The following is a 6,000-nucleotide window of genomic DNA, read 5'->3' on the forward strand; positions in this document are numbered from 1 at the left end:
AAAAGCAGAGTTGGTTTCCTAAACTCTCTGCTCAGCAGGGCCCTCTGCGTGCTGTATTGCAGGTCCTGGCTTGTGACTCCAGGATTGCTGTCTCCCTCCATGTGGCACGGATGGTAGTCTCAGAAGGAGTGTAGCAGACAGAATAATGACCCGCCGGAGATGTCCACATCCAGGAACCTGTGAATACATTACCCTGCATGGCAAAATGACTGCAGGTGTGATCAAGTCAAGGCCTTGAGAAGGAGAGGTCATCCTGGATTATTGGGTAGGCCCACTGTAGTTACAAGGGTTCTTAGAAAGGAAAAAGGGAGGCAGGAGAGTCAGAGAAGGTGATGTGATCATGGAAGAAGTTGAAGGGATGCAAAGAAGGGAGGACCATGAGTCAAGGAATGCAGGTGACTTCTTGAAGATGGAAAGGGCAAAAAAATGGATTTGTCCCTAGAGCCTCCAGAAGGAATGTGAGGCTGCCAACACCTTGATTTCTGACCTCAGATCTGTAAGATAATATATTTGTGTTGTTTTAAGTCACTGAACTTGTGATAATTTATTACAGCAGCAACAGGAAACGAGCAAAAGAGCGTATGCAAGGAGGCCACATTTTCTTTTGTAGCCTTGCCCCTTGAATCTGCACCTTTAACCCATATGTGGAACCCACTTTGTTGGAAGTTTGGGGATAACTAGAAGGAAAAAATATTGCGTGTTAAATATGACCATTCCCAGAGCCAAAAGGAAGAAGGAAAGACCCTTAGCAGGGTCCCTTTTTGGGAATACTCCATTTCCTAGTCTTTTGACCAGACATGAGGTCCACCCTCTTTTTCTTCTTTTTCTCTATAGGTCCCCTTTTCTCCACAGTACAAGTCCATGCATTCAACAAAATTTTACTGAGCACCTACTACATGTCAGGCACAGTTCTAGGTGTGGGGATAGAGCAGGAAACACAAAAGACACAAATCCAAGCTCTCACCGTACATTCATTTTAAAGGGAACTGCTCCATGAAACCCCCCACCCAACAGCATCCATTTGAAACGTTTCCCTTTTCCCTAAATAGGATAATCCATAAAATACAGGTAATTCACAGCAATGCATTTCTCGAAGTCTGGAGTCAACCATCATGTAATTAGATGATTCCCAGAATATTCCACGGTAGGCTTCATTTCCCCCGCTCCTGTTCTTTCATGCTCCATCTGCCAGTGTGAGGTCAAGTGCTTCTCTACACTCATTTTACGGACAATCAGTCTCAGTCTGAATCCATATGAAGGGGTTGAGGGAGGAGGGGGGAGAATCTTCCTAAATGCAACATATTCTGCCCAACAAAATAAGGAAATGTGTTTAATTTTGCTCTGCAGAGCAGTACACGCTCCTTCTTTCTCAGCACCACCCCTCCACCCACCCCGTGTAGACTGTGCCTGGGCCTTACCTATATACTGGAAATGCTGCCCAGCACTGTGTTCTCCAAAGGAAACACACACACACACACATACACACACACATACACACACACATACACATGCCTCGTTTTCTTCTACCCAGAGAACTGGTAGAAGCTTTGCAGATGTGCTTTTTCTATTCCTTGAGCCACATCAAATTCCTCCCCATGGTTTCCCTCTACTAAATCTCCACTTGGATGTGAATTTGCACCCCCTGCCCCTGTCCTTAGAAAGCACTCAAAAGTTTTGAGATTTTTCTTCTTCTAGTTACCGGAAGAAGCACCCAAGTATAAGTCTCTGTTTTTAATCACCGTGAATGATCTTCTCATTCCCTTGCTTTTGGGTCTTTTCCTGACAAAGAATGAGAACAATTCTTGGCTGACACATTGGCACCAACCTAAGAATGCTTTTGATTAGAACTTTTACTCTCTGGAGACTGAGGAATTTCAGAAAGAGGAATTGTTAGGTGAAGATTCCGACTAAGTTTAGCACAGTCAGCTACATAATGCTGGTGGCGGAGTAATTATTATAATACAGTAATTAATAATAAGAATAATACCACCTTTAGCATGTGTTTACTAAATGCCAGGCACTTTACAAAATGCCATCCTTGCATTAGCTCAGTTAATCCTCAGCTCTGAGGTTGGGACAATTATTATCCACATTGTACAGAAGAGAAAATCGAGACACTGAAGGGTTAAGAAAACGGCTGCAAGACCTCACCACTAGGAAGCAGCAGAGCCAGGCTCCAACACAGGTTTGTCTGACAAGCTGGCCTTGACCTTGACCCTGACCCTGACCACTGCACTCCTCTGCTGCGGTGTGCTTTAGTAACTGGAAGGCTAGGAGGATGGTACCACCTTCAATTCCCATTTCAATTTTAAGGTGAAGATATCGAAGGAGGAAAGGAGGTAAAAGACAGCTTACATGAGCAAATCTGACAACTACGAGAATTATAGATGAGAAGAAACCTGAGAAATCAGAAACACTTAAAAAAATTTTAATTACAGCTAATTAAGCAATGGTAGGTTTGGAAATTTATGGTTTAGGGTCAAGAGTGGTGTGGGAACTGATGGCGATATTTATTTTGAAAGTGTCAAGGCCTGCTACCTCCATTTAGATGCCTTTTATAAATGAGAGTCTAAAATACTCTAAAGTGAATCCCAACCTAGACTACAAGCCAAGAATCCTTGGCTTACAAAATAATGGGGGCTGCTTCTTCCCAAGTTACCATGCACAGAAGCAAAACTTGGCAGAATCTGAAACAAAGGATTTTGATTCCGTTCCTACCACTGCTTCCACAGAAGGAAGCAAAACAATCCACTGGGTTATAGCTACCAGCACTCCTGAGCACCAAGACAATTGTGGGTGCTGCTCGGAAGATAATTCTACCCTGTTTTCTGTCCAGGGAAATCAGCATCTCTGGTGGCAGCCCCAAAAGATCCAAGGACATGACTTGATTTTACTAGCCCAACTAATTTTCTGCGGAGTTCTGCTTTCTGAGGAAATTTTCCACTTATCATCGAGCTGCTACTCTGACACCATTTTCATTGAGTAACTCCTGGTGATGTCATACCAGCCAGGCACTAGGGAAAGCCCTGCTTTTATGGGTTGGCTCTTAATTTAGGAATTTTTATTTTCTGACTTCCCTCCCTTTCTCACTGGACTCCACTGCTTTGGAGGCGAGATGCCTGAGTGGTGAAGTGTTGCCTGCTTTTGAGAAAAGGAATTCCTGCTAGTTGAGAGGCAAATGGTTGAGTGAAGGCAAGATGTGTGTCCTGCAATAGTACATCTTAATTGGAGAGTTGGCAAGAGAGAGAAGCAGGACATGTGGGCCTGGTGTGAGCTCGGCGGCAGCCCAAGGGGTTCACAGAGCTGAGCTGAGAAGATGGGGAGGGGTGCGGGGAGGGGTGTGCAACCGCGCACGGGGGCCCCACCCCCACCCCTCCGTCACACCGCCCCCTGGCACCTGGGCAACCACACCTCAGCTCGCTTCCCCACCCCTCCTCCTTCCCTCACCTCTCGTGGGCCCTGCAGCAGTGAGACGGCAAAGGCGAGTTTGGCAAACCTCGCCTGTAAAAGCCTAATCCAAACAGCATGTCCGCTGAGCTCAGCGGGGTGACTCATGTGCAGGGATACGTGTGAGGCCAGCGAGTGGAGATTAGGATCTGGTCCGCCAGCCAGCCTGCCCCGCGTTTCCTTTGATCAACTCTGATGGTTTTTAATTCTGCAGAAGCAGCTTCCTGCCAGAGGCGAGCACCTCTGGGTGGGAGCTGGAGCCACGTCTATGCTGACAAGTAGGGCAGAGGCGAGGCGGGCGTGCTGCTGAAGGCACTGAGGCTGACATCCTGGGCGCGTGGCCGCCCCGAGCTGAGAGGGGAGCCTCTTGCACTGAGGTGCCCGAGGTGACATCAGCAGCCGGCTCGCGTGCGAGCAGCCCGGCGCCAGCCCGAGGCGGGCACGCTGGGTGGAAATCGCTGGGTAATACAAAGAAAGATGCCATTCTCTCTAGGGAATGTTCCCATAAGCTGGGGCATCTCTAAGGACTGGAGATGGTGCGTCTGGCACAAAATGAAGCACTATCTGGGTCCTTGGGAAGTACTGTTTCCCCTCTGTGTTGCTCAGAAGGGAACACATTTGGAGGATATTCCTTTCTAAACTGTGTTTTCCCTGCTGGGTTGGAATGTGTTGGCCTCTTGATTCTTCTAGATCCCCCCAATTACCACCGCCAAGCAGAGCACCCAAAACTAGGTCTCGTTCTCTCTGTCCTCCCCTCTCCTTCGTCTCCGTGTGTTTCAGGAAGCAGGGCACTGACCCCCAACCTTGGCTGCTCCTTGGCACCCCCCGAGGGACCTGCTTTCAGCAATGCCGGTGCTCGGGCTCCATCCGGAATAATTCAGTCGGACTCCCTGAGGGTGGACCCAGTCGTCCGTAGGGTTTAAAGCTCCCCATCGGGCAAAGTTAGGACTCCTTGAGATTTAGGATCTCATGGCATCATCTATGAACCCCAAGACCTCCTGTTTCCAATGACTCTCCATCTGTTCCTCCCCACCATTCAATTTGAGGACCTTCTGGAAATGGGGTGTATACTTTCCTGGGTTGATGTGAGATGGTTCTTGGATGGGATAACTATCCTACCTGTGGAGAAGAATTTGTTCATCTGATCAAAGTATTTACTGTCCCACTGAGCCTTGGCACAGAGAATGAACCTGAGGGATTGAAAGACAGGGAAGGAGTAAGGAGCAGTTCAGCCCACAGAACAGTGAACCACCTAACGGAAGTTTCTGGGTGGCAGGTCTGGGTGGCGGTGAAGGGTTGTGGGCAAGGTTGCCAGATAGATTCCAGGATGCCCAGTTAAATTTGAATTTAGGTGACCTTGTTCAAGTTACTAATTTGATGGTGGTTGTTATACCTTGCCTGCTAATAAGTAAGCTTCGGCATAGTTGAAGTTAAATGTACAAATAGGCAAGGCAGTTAAAGTAAAGATAAAAGGGGAGATGAGAAACCATGTAGAGGAAGAGGAAGACCAGGAACCAGAGATAAAATAATTTTGTAAATGGGTACTAAATTTAAGTCTGGGCTTCCTGACAGTCAAAGCAAAAAGGGAAACACAATTAGTTACATCACCCTTATTGTCTGGAAAAAGGAAGCAATATCAGCTCATGAGGAAATGCGATCTTTTTCCTGATACTAAATTCAAAGTGCCATTTATCACATAGATCCTAAAGACAGAGTCTGAGAAACATACTGGACAACGTTTTCACTTCAATTTTCAGAAGATTGAAAAAAAAAGTTTTTTCATCTGACTACTTCTTGTGTTTACCCTGTAATAAAGTTGGGAGTATAGTATTGAGCCTGGGCTCAGTGAAGGCATTTTTTATGAGGACCTAAGTGAATGTACTCTAAATATACTGTTTTCTGGCAATCTTATTAATAAAGTGGGGCCCAAAGTTTTCAAATGCCCAGAGCTTTTGTGAGGGCTTCGTGTGTGGTCCTAGGAGCTTCCAACTGCTGCGAGGATGGGAACGGGTTGGAAGCTAGGTTTGTGGGGAGGGATAGAAGAGAGGTGGCCAGAAACAGCCCCATCCTACTTCCCATACTGCCCCCACCTCCCTAAACTAGAATCCACAGCTGGAATTACCCTCCCTGTGGAGAGGAATCTTCCCAGCCACATCCCCAGGAAAAGGACAGAGGAAAACAGTGTATCACCAAGAACCAACCCCCTCCCCATTGGGTCCCGGGAATGACCCATGGAGCATCCTTTGAAGAATACACATGGGTGTGAGCTTGCCTCTCTCCGCAAGGCATGGAACAATTAATTAGATACCTCAAAAAAGAGTTTCCGATTTTTGTTTAGATTTGTTTGAGAGCCTTTTCTTTCTTTTTTTTTTTTTTTACTTGACTCCCTAATTGGGAGGGAGACAAAAACAAACAATAAATAAACCACGGGTTTTTAAAAAAAATCCCCAGGTGGAGAGCATCAGTGAGTAGAAGTTGTGGCCTGGGGTTTTGAGGTCCAGGGGTGTGGGTGGCTATGAGAATGCAGAGCCCCACTCCCTCTCTGTGCACTGC

This window comes from Tamandua tetradactyla, chromosome 17 (assembly GCF_023851605.1).
Source record: "Tamandua tetradactyla isolate mTamTet1 chromosome 17, mTamTet1.pri, whole genome shotgun sequence".
Lineage (NCBI taxonomy): Eukaryota > Metazoa > Chordata > Mammalia > Pilosa > Myrmecophagidae > Tamandua > Tamandua tetradactyla.